This window comes from Chlorocebus sabaeus, chromosome 8 (genome assembly GCF_047675955.1).
Source record: "Chlorocebus sabaeus isolate Y175 chromosome 8, mChlSab1.0.hap1, whole genome shotgun sequence".
NCBI lineage: Eukaryota > Metazoa > Chordata > Mammalia > Primates > Cercopithecidae > Chlorocebus > Chlorocebus sabaeus.
The window spans coordinates 137,423,065-137,450,140 of NC_132911.1; the positions used below are offsets into that span (position 1 = coordinate 137,423,065).

Sequence of the window (27,076 nt, forward strand, 5' to 3'; positions counted from 1 at the left end):
ACTTGCTTCTTGAAATCATGTTCGAAATCACCTCGGCCTCCCTGGATTACCATAGTTTCTTAATTTCCTAGAGATATAAATTTTTCAGGGACCTGTTGTTTCCAGAGTCAAGTTTATTAATGCACCTTTTAACCAATCAATGTTGTTCTGGTTGAATCATGGATATAGAGAGTCAGCACCAACAATTCGGTAGGTTTTGTGCCAACACTGGGGCACTTTAGTGAGAGGGCACCATGGGTTCCAGAGATAGTGTTCTAGCTGGGGTCCTCCTGAAATCAGAAGGAGCTGGGATGAGGACTTCTACCTAGATGGTTTATTTGGCAGGTTGTCAAGGAGTGAGGAAGCAGTTAAGAAGGGAACACCAGTGCCAGGTGTGTTACCGATGATGCTGCTGTAGGCTGTGGAGTGCGGTTTCTCCAGGGCTGTCTGCAAAACACTCAGGATGCTGCTGGTAAGTGTCAGCAGGGAGGGAAGGAGGCTTTTGGTTCCCACCTTGCTTCCTTAATTGAGGGCAGCCCCAGGGCTGCTTACACCCCTGTAGGTCTGATCTATGCTTGTACATACAGGCTGGAGGAACATCACTGTAGGAGCAGCGCCCTTCCAATGACAGAGAAAGCAGGGCCATGTTGTGCATGTTTGAGGTAAGATGCTACTAGCACCAGGGGAGCAGAAGCCTCCCGGAAACATCCACACCAGTGGCAACCATCGTCAAAGGTGAGGCAGAGAATGACAGTCACAGTCACAGTGACAGTCATGTCTGCTTCCACATTGTGATGTGATTTGCAATCAAACATGTGTGCCCGGTAGTATTGAACATGCTTGTATTCCTGGAAAAGCAAGCTGTCAGTTCTGTTGCCAATGTGCGTGGATATGGGTGAGGTGATGTGGGATGTGGGTGGGGTGATGCGTGCTATCTAGAAGGTGGCAAATCTACCTTACCTTTCATAAGGAAGTCACCTGAATGTTTATGACTGGAGAAACTGAGGGAATGCAATAAACTTTCCAGGCACTATGTTCTTGGCACTTAACCTGAGGACAATCCTGCTCCCATTTGGCCTGGATTTAGGGTCCCTTCCTCCTCCATGGTTCCTTTAGGCCGTGTTGTGCGTCAGTACGACCTGCACATGAACTCCAGAGGAAAGGCCTGCCCAGGATGTTGCTGCTGTTCTGGTACAGAAACAACTGGACGTCCTTAAACGCACATGCCTTTCCATGTAATGTCTTGGCAACACGGAAATGAGCGCTCAGAATTGCCGCTGGCAGGGGTGCTGCTGGGTTCGCGTTTCTTTATGCAATGTGCCATCTGTAGGAGAGAAATTGATTTTTTAAAATAAATGGGCTTTGTGTAAAATGTATACATATGTATGGTGCCATTATTAGGCTTTGCAAATGCCTTTCTCCCACTGAAGAACTGCCAGCACGCAGGGCTCCTCCACTGCGGATACACAGGCACTCACCACTGGGGTTTGCATGAGGAAGGAGGCAGGAAGTTTGTGACCCCTTTCACAACCTTCTGAACCCATGAGCCTCAGAGAAGGGAGGGCGCTGGGTGGCCATCTTACCTGAGAAGCATTTAATGGGGCTTTTCCAGGCAGGGAAAGAGCAGTGAATGCTGTTCTGCTCTTGGACAAAGGCAGACATAACCTGGAACATTGATATTGATATGGGCACTGGGCCGGGTGCAGTGGCTCATGCCTGTAATCCCAGCAGCTTGGGAGGCTGAGGCGGGAGGATCACTTGATGTCAGGGGTTCGAGACTAGCCTGATCAACATGGTGAAACCTCATCTCTACTAAAAATACAAAAATTAGCCAGGTGTGGTACCACATGCCTGTAATCCCAGCTACTTGAGAGGCTGAGACAGGAGAATCACTTGAACCTGGGAGGCAGAGGTTGCAGTGAGCCAAGATCATGCCACTGCACTCCAGCCTGGGCAACAGATATATATGTATCTATAGATATAGATATAGATATGGGCACTTGGGGCATCTAGGATCAAAACAGAAATGATACCTTAACTTATTGGGGTCTTCATTGACCATAACCACAACATGGGTTATTAGCATGATGTGGCTGCTTACAAAAGTGGAGTAGCAGAATTCTAAGATGACCCCTGTGATGGTGACTTTCATGTGTCCACTCAGCTAGGCTATATAGTACCCAGTTATTTAACTGAAACCTAATCCAGGTGCACTGGGCAGGTATTTTGCAGATGTGGTTGACTTTAAGGAATATAAATTACCCTCGATAATGAGGATGGGCCTCATCCAATTCCTTGCAGGCCGTAAAAACAAATACTGAGGTTTCCCAGAAAGAAAGAAATTCTGCCTCAAGACTTCAGCATCAACTCCTGCCTGAGTTCCTAGCCTGCTACCAAGCCCTGCAGACTTCAGATTTGCCAGGCCCATAGTCATGTGAGCCAATTCCTTAAAATAAATCTCTTAACATCTATATATCTATACATAGAAAAGTAGAGTATATGTCTTAATAGATATATCTAAATCTATATCTCTCTATGTAATCCACACTCATTACTTCAAATCACTTTCCCTGAATATTTGTTTCCAGCCCAGACATCTATCTGATGCTCTCAATCAGGGGTCAGCACGCAGTGACCCTCTAGCCAAATCCAGCCTGTCACCACCTTGGTAAATCAGTTTGGCTGGAACACAGCCACATCCAATGGTTTACGCATCCTCTGTGACTGCATTCTAGCTGCAACAGTGGAGGTGAGTAGTTGTAGCAAGGATCGTACAACCCACAAAACCAAAAACATCCTCTCCTTGGCCATTTTCACAGTTTGCTGACCTCTATTCTAGACCCAAATATCCAACTTCTCTGTGCAATTTACATGGCCTTGCCATAAGACCACAAACCTGTATAAGACCAACTAGCTTCTTTCTCTCTCTGTCTCAGGGACAGCATCTCCCTCCACCACCTGTCCAGACCTGAAGTCCTAGAGTTGTCTTTAACTTTCTCTGCATCTCCCCACAACCCAACACCCAATGCCACATACAGTCCAACAAATCCAGTCTCCTGAGTAGCTAGCCCTTGGATATCTTCCCCAGCACCCTGCACTCTCCCTAGGTCCTCTCGAACTGCCTGTGACAGCCTTCACAATATCTTCTGGCTCCTTCCCCAGCCTGGTCCCCTCTCGTACTGCCATCAGAGGCTGTTCCTGGAAACAAAACAAAACAACAAAGAGCATCTTCTTGTCTCATTACGAAAGACTTCAATGAGACACGGTTTAGAAGTCTAGCTTCTCATTGTCCTCTCTGAGGCCATCCCTTCCTGGTCTCTCCTTCCTGCTAGAGATCCTCCCCAACCCTGTCCAGCACAGCCCAGTGTTCCAGCTTCGGCCATTCTCTCTCCGTTTCCAGGATCTGCCATGTTCCTGCCGAACTCCGAGATTTGCACATCCTGCTTCCTCCCTGTGTTCTGCTCTCAGCTCTCGCTTTGTGGGTAGACTCCAAGGGAACCTCAGTCTTTCTGGGGGCATTGATTTCTTTTCCTGGGGAACTTCCCATGTTCCTCTAGGTTTGGTTCCTGTCTTGGGCTTTTCTTGTCAAAGATTTTACACCCCATGTTGTAACTTCCAATGCTCTGCCTGCGTCCTCCAGTAGTGCATCATCTCCACCAGGGCGGGGTTCATCTGTTTGCTTGCTGTGGTATCTACAGTCATTTTTTGAGTAAATGAAAGGGTGAGTGGATAGAGATTGGTCCTGCCCAGGTTCTGAGAGGCAGAGGGAAGGACCGTTTCCCTATCACCAAAGCACAGAGGAGCTCAGTTGTTCTCCACGGGAGGAGGTGACAGGACAATAGTGAAGTAGACAGACATGTGGCTTCTGTGCCTGGGGAGAGGCCCAGTAAGATGGGGGAACTCCCTCTTCCTCCTCCCACTCTGGAATCTTCGGGAGCAGAGGCTCCTGTTTCTGATCAGATTGATAATCTCTTTGGTCTCCTCCCCTCCTCTTCCCTCCCCTTCATCTTCTCTTCTTCCCCACTTCTCATTTCCCTCTTCTTTCTCTCCACTCCATCTCTCCCTTCTCCCTGTCCTCCTCTGATTTTCCCATTTCCCATTCCCTTCCATTTGTTTCTCACCTCTCTTCTTATTTCTTGCCTTCTTCCCCTCTTCCTTTCCCTCTTCTATTCTCTCTTTCCTCTTCTACTTCTCCCACAGGTGACCAGTGCTGAAACATGTCATCCCACTACTATGTAACCTTTAGCAGTTTTGCCTGCTTTAAACAATTTTAACCCAAGTTAATAACCTTGTGTCACATTTATGTTAAGCCCTCGCATATGGCAGGCGTGTGCTGAGCCATTGACATGCTGACATGTGTTGCCTAATGACATTCACAGTATTCTTTTGAAGTGGATATTATTATTTACAGATGAGCAAATTGCATCACCTGTGATTCAGTAGGTGCAAGACTCTGTGGAGAATGAAAATAAATGATTTAATACATGGTATACGGCTTTTGTAGCACTCCATTGATGTCTAAGGTAGATTCTAAGAAGGGGTGCATGCCTTAAGCATGTATCCTGCTGTGCCCTCCCCACCTTTTCTGCTGTTTGCTTTTTTCCTCACTCACATCATGGATCTTGCAGCTTTGACTGCTAGATTCTCATGAGAAAGCTCCAGCCCCAACTTCTGCACTAGATACTTTTGGGAATGCATTTTTTTTTTTTTTTTAAATGAGATAGGGCCTCACTCTGTTGCTCAGGCTAAAGTGCAGTGGTGCGATCTTGGCTCACTGCAACCTCCGCCCTGAGCTCAAGCGATCCCCTCTCCTCAGCGTCCTAAGTAGCTGGGACCACAGATGTATGTCCCCACGCCCAGCTAAGATTTTGTAGTTTTGGTAGACACAGGGTTTCATCATGTTGCCCAGGCTGCCCTCGAACTCCTGAGCTCAAGCGATCTGCCTACCTCGGCATCCCAAAATGTTGGGATTACAGGCATGAGCCACCGCACCCAGCTGGGAATGCATATTCTCTCTAGTTTTGTGGAGTTTCTGTAAGACATCCCCATTCTTTTTTAGAATGGGGGGTATGACAGAATCAATAAATGAGTAAAACAGTCATCTAAGCACCCAGAGTGCAAGGCATGATGCTGACACTCTGGGCTGGGCTGGAGAGAAGTCCATGCCTGCCGCTTGCCGAAGTGTAAGCTGGTGGTCATTTACCAGCTCCAAGCCCCATTTCTACAAGTTGCACGGCATTGCTTCTCAGCAGATTGGTCAGAGGATTAAAGACCTGGTCAGGTGCCTGGTGCTATCTGGCATTTGGTTGGTTTTCCAGTTAACATTAGTGCCTCTTATTAATTATTCTGTTATCGGTTTTCCTTGAGTCTTCTGTTGGCCAATTCCAGCTAATCAAAGGCACTGCTAAAGTTTAAGTTAATGAAATCATGATCATATTGTAGCTTTTTACCCACTTGCCAACAAACACCTTATTGAGGACAAGCTGACTCTGGGCCATGCTGAGGTAAAAAGCAGCCTTGGGTTTACCCAGTGGATTCCCTCGTGACATCAGACAGATAGACTAAAGAAGCAATTACCATTGGACACCTCCGCACTGTGCTGAGGATGGCTTTCAACAAGCCGGCAGCTGCTGCACTCCCATTAGTTAATGTCACTGTTCCTGCATTTATTCTGAATGATAATTGCAGTACGTACCAATGTGTATTTTTAACTGCTCCTCTTAAAAAAAAAAATGGAAAGAATGTCATTCTCTTTCTACAGAGGCTCAGCTGCAGCATTGTTGCCCCAATAAAGGAAAATAAAAGAAAAAAAAATAACGTGGAACAATCCTGCCGTGGCCAGTGGCCAAGTGAAACCTCAGGCTCTCAGCCTGAAGGGAAAATAATGTAGCCGGGTGTTTGGAACCAGTCTTAGCAGTGTGCGGTGTGTATGTGTAGGGCATAGTGTTTGTGAGGCCATACACATTCCAAGAATAATTGCTCTGGTTTGTTTACAGTGAATAGTGGTCTTCACACATATCCTCTTGGATCCCTGTTTTGTTTTTTTGTTTTTGTTTTTGTTTTTTTTTTTTAATTTTTGTAAAGAATGACGGAGGCTGAGCACGGTGGCTCATGCCTGTAATCCCAGCATTTTAGAAGGCCAAGGCAGGCAGATCACTTGAGGTCAGGAGTTCGAGACCAGCCTGGCCAACGTGGTGTAACCCCATCACTACTAAAAGCACAAAAATTAGCTGGGTGTGGTGGCAGGTGCCTGTAATCCCAGCTACTCAGGAGGCTGAGGCAGGAGACTTGCTTAAATCTAGGAGGCAGAGGTTGCAGTGAGCAGAGATCATGCAACTGCACTCCATCCTGGGCAACAGAGTGAGACTCCATTTCAAAACAAAACAAAACAAAAAAGGAGTGAGTGAATTACAAGCTATAAGGAAATGGCCATGAAACAGGCAGCTAAAGTTTTGGTGATCTGTTTATTTTTATTTTTATATTACCTGAAAATTTGTATTTTGTAACATTTTTAGATTTATAGCAAAGTTGCAAACATACCCTTTACCTAGCTTACCCTAATGCTAACATTTTACATAACCATGGTGCAACTATGACAACTAGGAAATTAATACTGGTCTAGTACCCTGAGCTAACAGACTTCATTTTGTTGGTACCTATTATTTCACTGATGTCCTCTTCCTCAACGGGATCCAATTCAATCCAGAATTGCACATTGCATTTAGTTGTCGTACCTACGCAGTCTCTTCTGATCCAAGGGCTTCTTAATCTTTTTCTTTGATTCTCTAAAGAGTTTCAAAGACTATTAGTCAAGTGGTTTGTAGAATGTCCCCCTGTTTGAACTGGTCTGATTAGATTGGGGTTATAGATTTTTTAGAAAAATATCATGGAGGTGAAGTGTTCTTCTGGTTGCATGTAAATGGGTATGTGATAGCAAGCAAGATAACTTATCACTGGTGATGTTAACCTTAACCAATGTAGTGTCCACTTGGTTTCTATATTTTCATTTCTGTATCTCATTCTTTGGAAACAAGTTACTAAGTCTAGCCCAGAATCAAAAGGAAAGGAATTGAGCTCTGTCTCGCGGATATGTATGTGATACATTATTTGGAATTCTTCTGAAAGGAAGATTTGGGGAGCCTGGCCTTAAAGATGGATCTGTCAGTATGCGATTTTGGGCCCATAACTCAATCTCTCTTAGTCTAAGATTTTTCTTCTAAAAAAGGAGAAGTTTCACAAAGATGCATTCCATGGTGTGGCCAGCTTGAATGCCCAGTGCTTAACCTGTTGTTAGGGTGACAGATTCTGAAATTAGAAAGATGAAGCTTTAGATTTCAGGTCCACCACTTGCACACATGCCTTTAGATAAGTTTCTTAAACTCTGTAACATTCAGGTACCTTGTCTATAAAATGGAATGAAACTGATAGGGAGATATCACCTATAAGGCACTTAGCACAGAACTTTGTGTGTAGGGACACACAAGTTCCAGCTGCTATTTTGACCAAATAGCAGCTCAGTTGTACACTAGTCTAAGGCAGTGTTTAATGGTATCCAATGACTGTATAGAATTAGTTCTCTTCTTATGATATTGAAAAGTATTTCAGGACTTTTTCCAGCCTTGCTGTAACATGGTATCTATAGTAGTAGCATGACAACACCAACCTTAGCTTAACCTCTGACTTTTATACAATTACAGTTTTGGCAAAGTCAACAGAGCCCATCTTGAATGTCAGATGGAACACGTGACTTTGGGTCAGCCCAACCACTGAGCCACAGAACATTTTCGTCAGTGCCTCAGTTTCTTCATCTGCCAAATAAGCGTGACTATTGTAGCTCCTAGCACAGTGACCACCACCTGGTGAAGATTCATTCCTGAGCTCAATAGCTGGCCCACCCGTCGTAAACTGCTTATTGCAGAAGAATAGGTGGGCACACAGCCATTAACTCTCAGAAGGCTGTGTTGTGCTGAGCCACTGTTAGCCTCAGTGGGAAAAGCAGCAAGTTCAAGCAGCTGAAGAAAGGACCCAGGGCCAGCAAATGAGACAAGGGGTTTCATTAGAGGCTTATGTATGGGAGAGAGAGTCCAGTGGTGGTGGACTAGGCAGGAGAACTGCCTTATGTACAGAAAAGATCCAGTGGCAGTGACTGGGAAAAGATAACCTCACGGACCAGTGGTGGTGAGCTGAGCAGGAAAACCACAACCACCCACAAATATTATGCAGTTTATATATGATTTTCACTTAACATTTGATATGGTTTGGGTCTGTGTCCCCACCCACATCTCATTTTGATTTGTACTCCCATAATTCCTGCTTGTTGTGAGAGGGACCTAGTGGGAGATAATTGAATTCTGGGGGCAGTTTCTCCTATACTGTTCTCATAGTAGGGAACGAGTCTCACGAGATCTGATGGTCTGACAAGGGGAAACCCATTTTGCTTAGCTCTCATTCTCTCTTTTGCCACCACCATATAAGAAGTGCCTTCCCCCTTCCTCCATGATTGTGAGGCCTCTCTAGCCATGTGAAACTGTAAGTCCATTAAACCTCTTTCTTTTGTAAATTGCCCAGTCTTGGGTATGTCTTTATCGGCAATGTGAGAACAGACTAATATCCTCACCATAATGACCTCTGCTTGGCAACCTTCATTTAACCCCAAACTCAGGGCCTTAATCTCCTGTATGGAACTATGTTCCATGAGCTGGGGCAGTGTGGGGGCTCAGATATTTACCATAGATTAGGAACAAATGAATCTCCAGGTTAGTCACTTCCGGATTCCCTAGCTTGGAGCACCCATGCAAGTGCATCTGCCATGCAGGATCATTGTAAGGGTATGCTTAAATGATTGCTATCAGATACATTTACCCTGAAAGTGCAAAGTCTCATGACACCCAAAGTGGATGAGATTATGGTAGTGGTTTTATTACAGACAAAATGGTTGGTTTGCATAACAGAAACAGACAATGAGGGACTTCAAAGGTGATTATCATTTCCCTGTGAAAAAATAAATGTACGAAGGTGACTAATGTTAGGTAATTAATGGAAAAAAAGGAAATCATCTAATGAGAATGGTTAAGAGCCTCTATTTCACAAGTTATTCAGTAACAATCAGCTAATAACAAGAAGTGAAGCAACACAGGGAACACTCATGATAAATTGTTTGGTGTAAATAATAATAAGAACATGACAAACGTATTAGTTCATACTTGCACTGCCATAAAGAAATACCTGAGTAATTTACAAAGAAAAGAGCTTTAATTGACTGACGGTTCTACTAACTATACAGGAAGCATGACTGGGGAGGCCTCAGGAAACTAACAATCATGGCAGAAGGTGAAGGGGATGCAAGCGCATCTTCCATGGCCAAAGCAGGAGGAAGAGAGGGGCTGGGAGGTGCTACACACCTGTAAACAACCAGATCTTCTAATAACTCACTGGTTGTCATGAGAACACCACCAAAGGGGAAATCTGCCCCCAAGACCCAATCACTTCCCAACAGGCCCCTCCTCCAACATTGAGGATTACAATTTTATTTATTGTTTGTTTATTTATTTATTTGAGACAGAGTCTTGCTCTGTTGCCCAGGCTGGAGTGCAGTGGTGCAATCTCAGCTCACTGTAGCCCCTGTCTTCTGGGTTCAAGTGATTCTCCTGCCTCAGTCTCATGAGTAGCTGGGATTAGGCACGCACCACCATGCCCAGCTAATTTTTGTATTTTTAGTGGAGAAAGGGTTTCACCATGTTGTCCAGGCTAGTCTCAACCTCCTGACCTCAAGTGATCTGCCTGCCTCAGCCCCTCAAAGTGCTGGGATACAGGCATGAACCACCATGCCCCACTGAGGATTACAAGTTGACATGAGATTTGGGTGGAGACACAGATCCAAATCACATATCAACCTGCATACCTGTAAGGAGACCCCCTGAAACTATCGCTACAGAATAAAATAAAAGGGGAGATGTAGGGAGACACCTGAAACTATTGCTATAGAATAAAAGATGAAATGCTCCTGATTATTGTAAACACAAAATTGCATGCAGGATTGTGTAAAGACAATGCCAGGTTGGACTGCCAGAATGAGCCAACAGCACGTGATGTGCTTCCCCCTTCAGAGAACCTGTGAACGGATATGCAGTCAGGGAGGTTTCACATCACCAAGATTCCTATCCCAGAAAAGCAAATGTTCATAGCTCTGGGAATGGAATGTGACCCTCGTGGAGAGCCTATAAACGGACGCATTGGGGGACACCTGTCCATACGGATAAGATAGGGCTATAAATGCCCTCATCTAGCCATGTTTCTTCTAGGCCTCTTTAGGGTAAAGGCATACTCCCTTCTGACAATTTCTGGTCTAACCCATTGTCTAGCTTCACGTCCTGTTTCTACAGATTGTTTTTAACCAGCTTTTGCTGCAACTGTTACTGCTGATTAACATCTTGCTAATCATAGACTATGGAAAGACTGCATTTCTGTTTTAAGGCTCTGTTAGAAATTACTGATGCACCCACTATATTGTAAATTCTTACCTCTGTATACTATACTTCTGCATACAGATGTTATGTTAAAGAATTACTTCATCCCCATGTGACCATCTCACCTCATAATCAAATGACCCTAAATCCCTCACTAACCTACCCCCACCCTCACTAAACTTAATAATTGCTGCTATATCCAGTGCATTGTTGGCACCATGGGACCAGAAGGTGGTGACACCCCTGGACCCAGCTTTCACTATCTTGTGTATGTCTATTATTTCTTGACCTGCCGATCTGCCTGGGAACAAAGAAGAGAACCCCGTTGCATTGTGGGCTGCTGGCCAGATCCCACAACACATACCATGCTTGGGATTGTGAAAATACATGAGTATGTAGACAGATTCTACAACGGAATGTGTAGAAGTGAAAGTATCCTTCTGTTAAGATAAATAAAACGTAATTTGGTAAAAGTTAAACAAACCTTTTATTTTAAGTTTCCAAACAAATCTTCCAAGTTAAGAAAAACAGAAATAAATGCAATCCACATTTCTCACTGTTTTGGAATAAATAGATGGATATTCATTCTGTACACCTGCTCCACATAAATATTTCCCCAATTTCCCTCTTCCCATATATGCCCCTCAAAACTCCTCCATAAAATTAATACAGTTGACAGAATTGTTTGTAAAAGACAAAGAGAAACAATTTCAGGACTCTGTACAAGGAGGGAAAGATAAAGTTTTTTTTCGCTTTTTTCTTTTCATTCTTCAGTAGCTTGTTAGAGTCTCAGAACCTGTGTTACTGAAACCCCAGGGTGACGAGCATTAAGGTGAATCTATTGCCAAGCCTGAGTCCTTTAATGAGTGCATTGATCAGAGAAGAGAGGCAAGAAAGCAGAGTCCGGTGACACCTGAATGAATATAAATTTAGCCCCAATTGAAGTTCCTCCACAGTCGGCCTGCTCCATGCTGACAGTGTTATCGAGAGGAGAGAAAAGCAATTTTGGTCTTCAGTCTTGATTCTCTTCATGCTGTTGGCAGTTTTTAAGAAGAACAAGTTATGACTATTTTACTTCTAAAAAGCAGTGGGAACTTGTCAAAGATTTCCTCCCTGGAAGTGACAATTGAGAATGCGTCTACTTGGTGCTGCTCTTGAATCTGAAATCAATCCGATAGACTGGAGAAAGAAGTACTTCCCAACTGGTCGAATTGTCAGGAAATTGGTCAGGCTGCCTTAGCAGGAAGTGAGCACCCTGTCACGGGAAGAGTGCAAACAGGAGCAGGCTGGCCAGTTGGCAGGACGTTTCCGAGGGGTTCACGCATGAAAAGGAGGCCTGCAGGGAGGTGGAGGGCTTGATACTGAGTCATCTTAAAGATGACGCCAATGTTAGCCTTCTATCATTCTAGACAACCAGCCAGCAAAATGATAGGGATCACAGGTTTTTGAAATTAGACAGATGGATTTTTAGATTGTGGCTTCTCTCTTGTGTGACATTGGGCAACTTACTGTCCCAGTCTTTACATAAAGACTCTGTCTCTGTAAGTCAAATGGGAATGGAAATATTACCTAACTCATAGATCTGGAGATTTTAAATTAGGTAATGCCTGAGTATAGACTGCTCATCTCAGTACTTGGCGTATAACCTGTTCTCAGTGAATGTTCTTATGATTAGGATTGCCCAGTGATTTGTCTTCAGATTCAACTTTGTATATTGAGCGCTTTTTGGATGCTTGACATTTTTGCCCCTGTTATCTTATGTAAAATCCTCAACCACCTTGAGAGGTATGGCTGTTTAACTTCACTTTCCAGAAGAAGACACGGAGGTTCAGGGAGGCTCAGTGACACATTCAAGGCCACACCGCCCCCTCAAGTAATTGTTTCTTGTTTCCTGAGTTATCATACCTAAGGTGCCCAGCACTAGGTCTAGCACCTAGCAGGAGTTGGAAAAAGTGAGGGTCTCCGAGGACTCAACTCCACTCCGCTCGCACAACTCTGCCCTGAGATGCTATCTCTTGCTCATCTGCTTCCTGCATGTTCGAGCCCCTGACTCTGCTCTCTTCTCTCCCCTTTCCCTGCCTTCAGACTTTGGCACATCAGCGCCTTTTGATTTCTGTAGCCTCTTCAGAAGTATTTTTGACACAAACAATAGTCCTGGCTTCTGCTTTTCCGAGAGGCATCAGCACAATCCGAGCAGACACTGGTGACTCATTTTGATCATCGCCTTTAAGCAATTCACTCTGTGAGCCCGGACTTGACAGGCCTCACTGTGCCGTGAAATCTCATACTATTTTTATGCCTTTTAATCTATCTTTTAACAGCCTCCTTGTTTAGAAGTCTGCGCCCTGGATTCACGGAAAGCACGTTTCTGGCAGTGGTGAGGACAAACTTGGCCTGTCTTAATCAAAGGCTCGGGGAGACCCAATCTGGGGTCCTTACCCAATCTTCAACTCTCCTAATGCCTTCCCCCACTGCTTCCTTTTATAATGGCCTCAGCAGGAACCTTCCTGGCTACTTGACAGAGGCGCTGGCTGCTTCTTCCGTCTTAATAACTGCCGAGCTCTCCAAAGGAGGAGGTTGTCAAAATGTTTCTAAAGTACCAGAGTTGTTCCATTGAGTCACTGTCATTGGAACGTCATTATGGAAATACATTTTCTGGGTGAATGTCAGGGAAGGGGCTAGTCACCTCCTTCTGAAAGCCTTCCTAGATAGCCCCAGGCCAAGTGATAGGCTTCTCTCCCGAGTTCTTTAAGAACCGAGTGCGTATCTTTGTGCTTATATTTTATTTAATGTGACAAGCATTCATGAGGGATTTACATGAAGCATTCTATCATATTTGTTTAAGTGTCTTTCTTCTGGACTATACTGTAAGTTTCTTTGTCTTATTAGGAATTTAGGGTGGGGACGCAGCATACTGATCCCAAAAGTCACTTCTGCTCTCTGGAGATCCAGACCAAGAGAAGTGCACATACAAGAATGAAAGCCAAGGCTGGACACGGTGGCTCATGCCTGGAATCCCAGCACTTTGGGAGGCCGAGGCGGGTGGATCACAGGGTCAGGAGTACGAGACCAGCCTGACCAACATAGTAAAATCCTGTCCTTACTAAAAATACAAAACATTAGCCGGGCGTGGTGGCGAGCGCCTGTAATCCCAGCTATTCGGATGGCTGAGGCAGGAGAATCCCCTGAACCTGGGAGTGGACATTGCAGTGAGCCAAGATTGTGCCACTGCACTCATCCCAGGTGACAGTGAGAGACTCTGTCTCAAAAAAAAAGAAAAAAAAAGAAAGCCATACAGGAAGCAACCACTTTTCATTTATAGAATCACTGGGAAAACAATGTGTATTGTTTACTGCTGAGATTTCTGGGAAAATGGAGCTGGAGAGTGGAATGGAGGCTTGGGTCCTATGGGGATTCTTCGACTTCCCCTGGTACCTAACCCTGGAGCCCATGTGCTCTTGGTCAGGTCCCAAGAGGGATCTCGAGACCCTCAACACCACCATTGAAGTGGATGAAGGTCAAACAGAACCCCATGGGGCAAGCATGGGACCAGGAAATGAAAGAGAAGGAGAGGCTCCAGGCCTGGACTTAAGGCTTTCAGTTGGCATGTTTTTCTGAAAGCACTTAAAAGCTACCAACTGTTTAAATCATGGTCAGCTTTCACTTCCAGCCATAATGAAGTAACAGGGACTGAAATAATCCTCCCACTTTAGACAACTAATCATGTGGACAAAATATTTTAAATAACAGTATTCATACACTAGAAAACAGGCAGTGCAGGACAGTAATCCTTAAGAAAAAAGAACAAATGGGGCAAGTTCTAGGAATACTTCTCTCTTTTGCCTGGAGAGAGTTTCCAGGCTGCAGTGCAAGAAGAAGCAGCTCAAACTGAGTCCAGTGGTTTCCCTAAGTTTAGGAGGCAGGACTGAGAATTTAGGGAGGCCAATGTGGTTGGGATTCTTTCAGCATTGTTTCTGAGAGGAGTGAGCTTCACAGAAAAAGAGCTTTGGAGTTTTGTGGAAGAGTCGTTTTTGAGTCTTTAGCTGAGTACTAATCAGCACATACACCAGAGAAAACTGCCTGAGGCCAGGAAGGAAAAACAAAACAAAACAAAAAACAAACAAACAAAAAAAACCCCTGGAAGGAGTAGACAGAAAAATTTCTAGAGCCATACAGGACTGGGAATAATTCATATTCCTGACAGCCATTATAAGATACCTCGTATGGCAAAGGGCATCAGGTTAAGTATTCAAAAGCGGATTGTTTTATTGATGGGGACAGATTAGTTTGTGTCTGCCTAGCAAAGCATAGACATAGGCCTTGAGAAGATCAGTTTTTTCCCAACTACCTTAATTGTACCCAAGAACAAATCTGAAGAATACTTACAGGAATACAGAAAAAATGTAATGCCCCAAAATTAAAAGTCACCAATATCTGGCATCCTACCAAACAGCACTAGATACTCAAAGAAGAAAAATATAACCCACAATAAAGATTTAAAAACCAATCCATAGAAACAGACATTAGTTAAATGACACAGATAATCTAATTAGTACATATGGAATTAAAACAGCTATTATAAATAATTCTTTATACTTAAGAAGATAGAAGAAAACATGAGCATGTTAAATGGATGTGTAAAAGATATGACAAAGATCCAAACAGGCTTCTAGAGATAAAAAATGCCTGAGATGTAAAATGCATGAGATACCACTAATAGCTAATTAGAGGCTACAGAGGAAAAGATTAGTGAACTTGAAAAATAAAAGCAGTAGAAAACATTTAAAATAAAACAGAAAAAATACTGAAAATAAAGTGAACATTGATGTGCATTATCCCATCAGTGTGCCATGGGGTAATTTCACAAGGTCTAAGATATGTGTAATTGGAGTCCCAGAGAAAAAGGGGAAGGGAAGGATATTCAAAGAAGTCTGTTCAAAATTTTTCTGAATTTGATAAAAACTATAAACCCCTAAATCCAAGAAGCCCAGAGAACTCTCCAAGCTGAAGAAACTTGAAGAAAATGACACCAGTGCACATTGTAATCAATTTTCTTAAAACGGATATAAACAGAATATCATAAAAGTATCCAGGAAAAGTAAATGCATTATGTACAGGGAAATGACAATGAGAATGATGACAAACTTTTTGTTGGCAGCAACACAAACCAGAAGACAATGGGGCAACATCTTTAAAATACTTAACAAAAAGACAAAATACTTAGAATTCTATACTCAGCAAAAGTGTCTTTCAAAAATGAAGGTCAAATGCAGACAAATAAGAGGAAACTCGTGTTTAGATATACATTTTAGAAGGGTCACTCTGTTCACAGGATAAAGAATACATAGGTAGGAAAGACTCAAGGGAAGAGAATATTTTAATGCTCTCGATATGAGATAATGAGAGCCTAAGTTAAGACAGTTATTGTAGGAATAAAGAAAGAGGTGAGTTGAGAGATATAGACTGTTGTTTGCCTGGGAAATATTACTCTTCCTTCAAATCACATTTTGAATAGCAGAAATTGCGACTTCTTCATCTCTGATTCCTCAGGACATAGAGTAAACACACTGGTGGCTCTTAGAAAATATCATTTCAATTCTAGTCACCTTTCTTTGTGCTGACTCTTGTCTATACTACTCAGGTTATTATTTTTTTATTTATTTTTTTGAGATGGAGTTTTGCTCTTGTTGTCCAGGCTGGAGTGCAAGGGCACGATCTCGACTCACTGCAACCTCCGCCTCCTGGGTTCAAGTGATTTTCCTGCCTCAGCCTTCCTGAGTAGCTGGGATTATAGGCATACATCACCATGCCTGGGTAATTTTGTATTTTTAGTAGAGATGGGGTTTCTACATGTTGCTCGGGCTGGTCTCGAACTCCTCTCCTCAGGTGATCCACTCTCCTTGGCCTCCCAAAGTGCTGAGATTACAGGTATGAGCCACCGTGCCCAGCCTGTACCACTCAGTTTAACTAGATACTTGCTTCTTCTTGCAATCGTGTTGGCCATATATTTATAAATAACAATAATACAACCGAAATTATTAATCTTGAAATGCAAGTTTGTTTTGAAATCTTGCTCTATAGTAAATGCCATGAGATATACTTGCCAATCTTTTCTTCTAGTTTTCTGTGTTTTCCTCTACAAAGCAACCTGAATTTATTTTAAAATGCTAGTTAAAGTGGATACTAGAATAGAGTAAAAAATAAGCAAGATTCAAAGATCTAAATTAATTTTCAGTTTGTAGTATATATTTCAAAATGAAGTAAGTCCATGCTTTTTCGATAATAAAAATTCCTACCATTTATGTAGCAAACATAACACTAGTGAATTAAAATTATTATAGTAGTAATTAGATTATTCTTTCTGGACTAAGGATGACTACTAATGCATTAATATAGTTGTTCAACAAAGAGAACGAGAGTATTACCAATAATTATCTACTTATCCTTGAAGGTTCTGCTCAAATGCCCCCACAGCTTTCCCTGATTCCTCTAGGTAGAGAGGACTGCCTATTATGCTTGCTTCTATTATATTGTGTACATATTTTTATGTTTTTCCTCAGCTTGAACTCTCTTCTCCAATCCCTTAGTGAGCTACTACTCATTTTATTTTTAGTTTAGAAGTTCCTTTTTCCAAAAAGCCTTCCCTGAATTCTCATGCCTGTGATGTCCCTTCTTTGTCTCTCATTGACCTAGATACTTTCCCTGGCATAGACATTACTTAGCTTTGTAATTCCCTCTCTACGTGCCTGACCCTTCTCTCCACACTGCAAATACGACGAAGGAAGAGACCATATTTCTCATGGTCACATGGATCTCAATGCCTATTAGAATTCTTGGCACTTAGTAGGTTCATTTTTGAATGAATACTTGTGTCTAAATTATCCTAGATCCTCAATTTGTAATGTGCACAGTACTTGGCACACGATAGTTACTCAATAAATAAGTGTTGGTTAGACTGATTTAAAGCAAAGTCCTTGCTTATACAATCTGGTGAAAGACATAGATACTTAAATAGACCACAATACAACTAAGAATGTGCCAAACACCAAAAGAATAATTCATTATAATTGGAAGCTTTGGAAGTATAATACAAGATTGATGTTCTTAACAAATGGACATGATGGTTAAAGAGGGAACTCTTGGCAGACAAAACATCATAGCACAGCAGTATAACTTGCAGTGCAATGTATGTGGGGACTGGTGAGCAGCTCTGTGTGATCACAGCATAGACTGCTCCAATGCCTGGGGCTGGGGTTGGATGAGGAAGCTGTGGGAGCTGGGGCTGGGTTAGATCCAATTTTACCACTTTCTTTTGCAAAAGAGTTGTCTGGGTGCATAAGTAATAAAACCTTGGAAAGAAATACATATTTAGTGTCAACTTTTGTGGGAGCCTTTGTATGTATTATTTTACTTCATACAACAATCTTATGAGAGATTATACATTTTGTAGAAGGGGAAATTGAGGCTCAGAAAGTTAAAAGAAGCTGCCCAAGTTGACCCAGGTAAGTGGTATTAAGTAGAGCCGGGATTTTAGGCAGGACTATCTGGTTAAACCAGTAACAATGTTTATAGAATTATGACTATATAAATATAGGTCCCTGCTAAGCTAAGTAGTGTACAGTTAGATCAACTTTCTCCTCCAAATTTTTGTTTTACTTGGAGTTAATAATTGCCTGGATTTTCTATTATTTATTTTCTACTTGCCTATTATTATCTTTTTTAGTGTTTCCACCTTCCGTCATATGCCTGTAAATAGCTCTTCAAATATTTAACCACAGTTATAAGCTTTAAGTTGTATTTATTTATTTCTTTATTTTGACACAGAGTCTTGCTCTATTGCCCAGGCTGGAGTGCAGGGGCATGATATTGGCTCACTGCAACCTCCACCTCCTGGGTTCAAGTGATTCTCCTGCCTCAGTCTCCCAAGTAGCTGGGATTACAGGCACCCGCCACCACGCCTGGCTAATTTTTGTATTTTTACTAGAGATGCGGTTTCGCCACGTTGACCAGGCTTATCTCCAACTCCTGACCTCAGGTGATCGACCCGCCTAGGCCTCTCAAGGTGCTGGGATTACAGGCATGAGTCACTACGCCTGGCTTGGTTTTATTTTTACGGTATTTAAAACCTGCCTCCTGCATCATGTTTTTCTTTCAGTCTGTATAGATCATTTTTTCAACTTGATAAACAATGGCCATTCTTTTGCTAATGTTGCTCTCCTCAGTTGAATCCTCTGTCTCTTTGATCCTGGGTCTCTCTTTTCTATTACCTTCATCTCAGTAAGTGCCTCCTTCAGTACTTCCTAAGAAAGGAAATGTAGAAGGCCATTTTACATTTATTGTTATTATTATTATCATTATCATTATTATAGCGTTGGCAAGTCTGAAACTGCTCTCATTTCCTTGGAGTTGATTGATAATATATTTCCAGGTTGGTAAATCATACCACGGATTGGCTCACCCGACAGCCATTTCATCCTGCCTTTTCTGTGCTTTCCTATAATTTAGAGTCTGAAAAGTTAAAAATGTATTTCACAGGCTTCTGGTCATGATGCAGTAGCTGGGACTAGATTATCGCTCCTGCCGTAAACAAATACAAAACTGGATAAAAATGTGAGATAACTATTTTCAGGCAGTGGGCAGTAGGTAATGCAAATCTGCAATTCTTGAGTGAAGGGAAACTTCTGAGATGAATCTTGTGAGTATCCAGCTCTGTGCTTAGACAATTTCCTGGTTGCAGCACAATAAGCTGGACTTCAAACAGAGGGCATGGCCTCAGTGAGCTGACCAAACAGAAATCACAGTTAAGAGTTATGGGCTTGAGACAGATGGAATCCTCAAGGTAGGCCTTGAGTAGAGGAATCTCTGTGGAAAGGGGATTCCATGAATTGATGGAGAATCCCTGAGAGTCTGTGGCTGAATTTTAGTTGTACAGGTACAGGACAAACCATCCAGCCTTACCATATAGCACATACTATGCTGTTAAGAGCAGAACACAGATACCAGAAGTCAAGAAGTTCTTGGAAGGAGAAGTGCAAGGGAAGTTGGAGTTCTTGCCCTGTCAGAGTGGAGACATCTCCTTAATCCATCATTAATACCCTAGCATCTAGCTGAGACTCCAGAAAGCTTGTGTCTTAACAATAGGGATCATAGCGTGGAACTGGCCTAACCAAGGTCACAGAAAAGATCCCTAGAAAATAATGAGTTTAGTGTTTGGTCCCTTCAGGTTAGAGAGGTTTGGAAAATACCTTGAGCTTTTCACAGACTTGAATGAACAAAGTGTTAAACCAAGCATCTAAAAGTTCAGGTGATTAACCAGTAACTGAATGACTTGTTAATTTGATAGGACAATACTGAAGCCAGAGTCTCTTCAATGTCTTTCTACAATATTCAGCATTCAACGCAAATTTCAGTAGATAGACAAAGAAATAGAAACATATGATTCATAGTAAAAAACAAGAAAAAACAAAACAAAATAAAACAGTCAACAGGAACCAAATCTAAAATAATGCACATGTTACACTAAGAAAAGACTTGAAAAATACTCTTGTAAAGATGTTTAAATAAAAAAAATTTGATTTTAATTAGTGAACAAATAAAAAAATCAATAGAAAAAATGTAGACTATAAAATTAAATAGTGTCTGATTGCAGTGGTTCATGCCTATAATCCCAGCACTTTGGGAGGCTGAGGCAGGTGGATCACAAGGTCATGAGATCAAGACCATCCTAGCCAACATAGTGAAACCCCATCTCTACTAAAAATACAAAAATTAGCTGGGTGTGGTGGCGGGTGACTATAATCCCAGCTACTTAGGAGGCTGAGACAGGAGAATTGCTTGAACCTGGGAGGCAGAGGTTGTAGTGAGCTGAGATTGCGCCATTGTACTCCAGCCTAGGCGATAAGAGCAAAACTCTATCTGAAAAAAAAAAAAAAGAAAAAAATAGAAATTCTAGAACTGAAACAAATGAACAGAAATAAAAAGTTTACTGAACAGGTCTAATAGAAGATTGGAAATGTCAGAAGAAAAAGTCAGTGAACTTGATCATAGATAATAAAAATTGCTCAATTTGAAGGAAAGGATGAAAGATTGAATAACGTTTAAAAGAACCCCAGTGCTCTGTGTGAAAATAGCAAATAGTCTAAACATCAGCACTAAGAGAGAAGTTGGTGAACAAAATGCAAAGAAAATATTTGGCCTGACACAGTGGCTCACACCTGTAATCCCAGAACTTTGGGAGGCCAAGGTGAGTGGATCATTTGAGTGGTCAGGAGTTCAAGACCAGCCTGACCAACTTGATGAAACCTTGTCTCTACTAAAAATACAAAAAACTTAACCAGGCGTGGTGGCACAGGTCTATAGTCCCAGCTACTAGAGAGTCTGAGGCAGGAGAATTGCTTGAACTTGGGAGATGGAGGTTGCAGTGAGCTGAGATTGCACCACTGCATTCCAACCTGGGTGACAGAGTGAGATTCTGTCTCAAAAAAAAAAAAAAAAAAAAAAATTAAAGAAACAAGGAAACCATAGTCTCTAATTCCCCAAATTTGATGATTTATAGGTCCACGCAGTTAAACAAACATCAAAACCTGATAAATACAAGGAGTTTCATCTAGTAGTATGATAATCAAACGATTGAGAAACAGAGATAAGGAAAACATCGTGAAAGAAGCCAGAGCAAACAGACACGTTATATGTAGGGAACAAGCATAAGAATTATTGCTGACTTGTTGTCAGAAACAATGGAGGCCAGAAGATAATGGAATAACATCTTGGAAGTGCTGAATGAGAAAAGCAATAACCAAACCAAACTGTCAATACAGAATTCTGTATTCAACAAAAATATCCTTTGAACAAGGGTGCAATAAAGGCATTTTCAGTTAAATTAAAATTTAGTGATTTTACCTCCATCAGACTTGTAGTACAAGAAATGCTAAAGCAAGTCCTTCAGGTCAAAGAGATATAATATTCTATAGATGTTCAAATCTACAAAAGAAAATAAAAAGCACCAGAGATAGTAAATAAGTAAGTAAATATAAAAGACTGTTTTCTCGTTTCTTGTAACTCACATAAAACACAACTGACTAAAGCACAAACGAAAACACCAAAAAGTGGGGTATTACAATTATATCCTGAATTTAGTCATGAAGTAATAAGAAGACAAATTCTGATGTTCATCCTAAAAGACAAATGACGTGGAATTTTCAGAAAGACCAATATCTTGAAAATGCAGAAAGATAAGAGAACCATTTTTCGTTAAAGGAGAATAAAATGAAAGGAGAATCAAATGCAACTCATAACCCCTAATTGGATCATGGCTCAAACACACAGATACATACATATGTACATGTGCATGTGCACCCAGAAAAAACAAGACTTAATTGGATGATTAATGGAATCTGATTTGAATATGGACAACATGTCAGATAATATTATTGTTCAAATAATTATCCAGTGTGATCATTGTACTGTGGTTGTGTAGGAAAATGTTTAGTTGTTAAGAGATTCATATTGCTGTGTAATTAGTGGTCAAAATGCCATGACTGGTGATTACAGCTTGCCTTCAAATGGTTTAGGGGAAAAAAAAGGTAAAATATCAGAAAATGCTGTCACAGCTATAGAAGCTCACTGCTCCAATTTCCCTTTAAGAAAGCACTTACCAGTCAGTTGCAGAGTGTAGTCAGCTGGAAGTTTCTAGTCATTAGGTCCTTCAGGATCCAATTGTGCTTTGGAGCTGAGACCACAGTCTTTCCCAGCAGTGCCCAGCCAGTGACTGATCAATGCATGATACCAGCTATGCAGTGGGAAATCTTTGCTCTGGAGCTCCCTGTTAGGTCGGCTGAGACCTTGTCAGATCCTTATCATAGTCTGAGACACTCCCTGTCAGTGCTACTTCAATTCCCTTGATGTCTCATAGACTCTCCTCTGGCATCCTAATTCAGTCTCATCATTAGTGTCCCTCCAACTGGCATAATCAGTGGCTCTAATTGAGGACTATATAGATGGGCATTATCTCACTCTTTCAACTTTAGTATGGTTTGAAATTTTCACAATAATAAAAAGTTACAAGTCATAATACAAGAAGAAGAAGCACTTTCTTGTAGCTAGGGTTACTGAGTAATTTGGGTTTTATTGATCAGAATTACTCATGTGAACCTTGAAACAGGACTGAAGTTAACTGCATGATAATCCATTTTTAATACAATGAGTTCTTTATATGTTTCCCCCTATAAAAACTTTTAGAATCATGTCGTTATTATCTGTAGTTTTGAAATTTCATGACAAGGCAACTTCTTATTCATTATGTTGAGTGCTCAGTGGGCCCTTTCATTTATTATACTTGTCACTGGATGTGCATGCCTTTCAGGTATGGAAATTTCCCTGTCTTATATCTTTGACAATTTCACCTTATTCTTCTTTTAGCTCATTTTGGAAGACCGTACGTCAAACCTCTTGGTTTAATCTTCTAAATTTTGATTTATTTTAGTCTTTTTTCTCTCTTTTTTCTTGTTATGCTTTCTGAGAGTTTATTTTCTTTTTGCATGTTTTAATATAAACTTTATGAATTGCATATTGTGATACTGTGATGTTATTTACATAAGGATAAATATCCTTATACTTTTCTTTTTATTATTATTACTATTTTTATTATACTTTAAGTTCTAGGGTACATGTACACAACGTGCAGATTTGTTACATATGTACACATGTGCCATGTTGGTATGCTGCACCCATTAACTTGTCATTTACATGAGGTATATCTCCTAATGCTATTGCTCTCCCCTCCCCCTACCCCATGACAGGCCCTGGTGTGTGATGTTCCCTATCCTGTGTCCAAGTGTTCTCATTGTTCAGTTCCCACCTATGCATGAGAACATGTGGGGTTTGGTTTTCTGTCCTTGCGGTAATTTGCTGAGAATGATGGTTTCCAGCTTCATCCATGTCCCTACAAAGGACATGAGCTCATCCTTTTTTATGGCTGCATAGTATTCCATGGTGTATATGTGCCACATTTTCTTAATCCAGTCTGTCATTGATGGACATTTGGGTTGGTTCCAAGTCTTTGCTATTGTGAAGAGTGCCACAGTAAACATATGTGTGCATGTGTCTTTATAGCAGCGTGATTTATAATCCTTTGGGTATATATCCAGTAATGGGATGGCTGGGGCAAATGGTATTTCTAGTTCTAGATTCTTGAGGAATCACCACACTGTCTTCCACAATGGTTGAACTAGTTTACAGTCCCACCAACAGTGTAAAAGTGTTCCTATTTCTCCACATCCTCTCTAGTACCTGTTGTTTCCTGACTCTTTAATGATTACCATTCTAAGTGGTGTGAGATGGTATCTCATTGTGGTTTTGATTTGCATTTCTCTGATGGCCAGTGATGATGAGCATTTTTTCATGTGTCTGTTGCCTGCATAAATGTCTTCTTTTCAGAAATGTCTGTTCATATCCTTTGCCCATGTTTTGATAAGGTTGTTTGATTTTTTCTTATAATTTGTTTAAGTTCTTTGTAGGTTCTGGATATTAGCCCTTCATCAGATGGGTAGATTGCAAAAATTTTCTCCCATTCTGTAGGTTCCCTGTTCACTCTGATGGTAGTTTCTTTTGCTGTGCAGAAGTTCTTTAGTTTAATTAGATCCCATTAGTCAATTTTGGCTTTTGTTGCCATTGCTTTTGGTGTTTTAGACATGAAGTCCTTGCCCTTGCCTACAGCCTGAATGGTATTGCCTAGGTTTTCTTCTAGGGTTTTTATTCCATGCTCATGGATAGGAAGAATCAATATCATGAAAATGGTCATACTCTCCAAGGTAATTTATAGATTAAATGCCATCCCCATCAAGCTACCAATGACTTTCTTCTTCACAGAACTGGAAAATACTACCTTAAAGTTCACATGGAACCAAAAAAGAGCCCACATTGCCAAGACAATCCTAAACCAAAAGAACAAAGCTGGAGGCATCATGCTACCTGGCTTCAAACTGTACTACAAGGCTACAGGAGCCAAAACAGCATGGTACTGGTACCAAAACAGAGATATAGACCAATGGAACAGAACAGAGCCCTCAGAAATAATACCACACATCTACAACCATCTGATCTTTGACAAACCTGACAAAAACAAGAAATGGGGAAAGGATTCCCTATTTAATAAATGGTGCTGGGAAAACTGGCTAGCCATATGTAGAAAGCTGAAACTGGATCCCTTCCTAATACCTTACACAAAAATTAATTCAATATGGATTAAAGACTTAAATGTTAGAGTTTTCTTTTTTTTTAAACTTTCAGGCTTTCTATGCTTTTCCCTAGATTTTATTTTTTCTTCTTTTCATGTTTAATTGCTAAAGACTTTTTTTTTGTTTTGTTTTTCATTTGTTTCTTTTTTGTTGCTAACTATTCTTTTTGGACAGATATCATATCTTCTCTTATTCTTCTGGAGATAAAAATGAATTTTAGAAAATTTTTCTTCCATCTCTTGTATTAACTTCATTTCTTCTGACTCTGTCCTTCCATTGCTTGTTTTTGTCTGTCTTTTCCAGTTTGGAAGCTTTCTTTAATGATTTACGATTTCTGGTTTCCATGTCCCAAGTATGAAGTGAGTGAATCATAAAAAGATTATTGTGAGCTGTTTACTGGTAGACAGAACTTATGGATTATTGGGTTTCATTTCAGGAGGATTATGTGTGAGTTGAGTTTTTTATTGTGCGAAACTGAAACACCAGTATCTGACAATTACTAGTTTCTTAGTAACAGAACTAAGGATTATTAACTTTTCGATGCCTCCGTTTGCTCATAGAAACAATAGTAATAATAACAGTACTTATCTTTTAAGATGAAGATAAAATGAATGAATGAATGTAAAATGCTTAGAAAAATGCTTGGCACAGAGTCAAGCGCTATAGTAGTTGCCCCTTCTCTGAGGCTTCACTTTCTGTGGTCTCAGTTACTGTTGGTCAACTGTGGTCAGAAAATATTAAATGGAAAACTCCAGAAATAAACAATTCCTGTTTTAAACTATGCGCCATGCTGAGTAGAGTGAGGAAATCTCGCACTGCCTGTCTCCATCCTGCCTTGGACATGAATCATTCTGCCCTGTGTCTCCACACTGTAGATGCTGCCCATCATTGAGTCACTTTGGAGCTGTCTCAGTCACCGTATTAACGGTCGCAGTATTGCCAATGCTTGGGTTCAAGTCACCATTACATTACTTAAGAATTGCCTCAGAGTGCAAGAATAGTGATGCTGGCAATTCAGATATGCCAAAGAGAAATTGTAAAATGATTTTTCTTTTCTTTTCTTTTCTTTTTTTTTTTCTGAGACAGAGTTTTACTCTGTTGCCCAGGCTGGAGTGCAGTGGCATGATCTTGGCTTACTGCAAGCTCCGCCTCCTGGGTTCACACCATTCTCCTGCCTCAGTCTCCCAAGTAGCTGGGACTACAGGCACCTGCCACCATGCCCGGCTAATTTTTTGCATTTTTAGTAGAGACGAGGTTTCACTGTGTTAGCCAGTAAAGTGATTTTTAAGTAAAAAGGTAACCTTGGTATTCCTTGGTTAGGGTTTGGTAGCAACTGTAGTTTCAGGCATCCTCTGGGGGGCTTAGACTGCATCCCCATAGACAAAGGGGGATTATTGCATATAAATATTTTTCATCATCATCATTGTCATCATCATCGTTCTTGTTGCAGTGTTGTTTCTTACTAAAAAAATCCTTCAGTATGCTACTGGGTGGTATAAACTTGGTTGCTGGCATTCTGAGAACAAGGCAGGAGTGGTGTCATCGAATCCTCCTAATTCTGTTTGATCCCTTATCACTCCTTTCCACTTTCCTGGTGTGTTGAGTCTGAGAACCCTTCAGTTCAATTTGTGTGGAAGATACGCCCACGTGCACGCGCTGGTGTGGCTCGCTGCCTGGCTGCATGGGGTCAGTAGGAATTGGGTGGATGAGTGTCTACCTGCTTTGCATATGGACTTCCAGCCAATTCCAGCCTCAGCTTTGCTGCTACCTTCCTAAGTACCCAGCGCTTTGTATGAGGGCCTTTCGGAGCTTCTGCAGGGTGATTTGACTCATTTCTCATTGTTCTGTTCTACTGTTGCTGTATCTGTTTTTCTACTTTTCATCTCACTCTCTCTTCCATAACCTGAAGTCAACAATCATCTTATTTCATATGAATCCTGAAAGAATTACATGAGGTTGCACTGGTGAGAAGCCTGGCATTGTGCTTGCCATATAGATCACTGATAATCGGTGGGGTCTGTTTTCCTTCCCTCCCATCTTTCCTCCTTCTCCTCCTCTTCCTTCCTTCTCTCCTTTTTATCTTTCCTCCTCCCTAGCATTATGCATTCATATGCTTCAACTACCCCAGGCTGCTTTCAGGACAGCAGTTTGTAATTACTGCAGCATGGTGTATAGTGTCTGTGGCAAATTTATTTCCTCTCATATTTCTTGTAAGTGTTGCTGATGCAGAATGAATGTCTCAAATCACTCAGAATGAAACAAATAGGATGGAAAACCTGCTGGTAATAAGGTTGGATCATGAGGCATGCACGCTGAAAACAATTGCTCCCTTCTTTGTCTTAAGCTGTGCAGCCCATTAAAGGCTTGTCTGGGGAGATAACAATCTGCCCTCTCCTG

General features: G+C 41.4%; 1 long non-coding RNA gene across 1 annotated transcript; it reads right to left on the bottom strand.

The window, feature by feature from the left end:
• Positions 1-95: 95 nt before the first annotated feature.
• Positions 96-22,197, bottom strand: LOC119624855 (uncharacterized). Its single transcript, XR_005240928.2, has 4 exons — positions 22,100-22,197; positions 21,345-21,425; positions 1,030-1,303; positions 96-269 (listed from the first exon to the last, which is right to left on the bottom strand). It is a non-coding gene; the product is annotated as an uncharacterized lncRNA (long non-coding RNA).
• Positions 22,198-27,076: the final 4,879 nt, after the last annotated feature.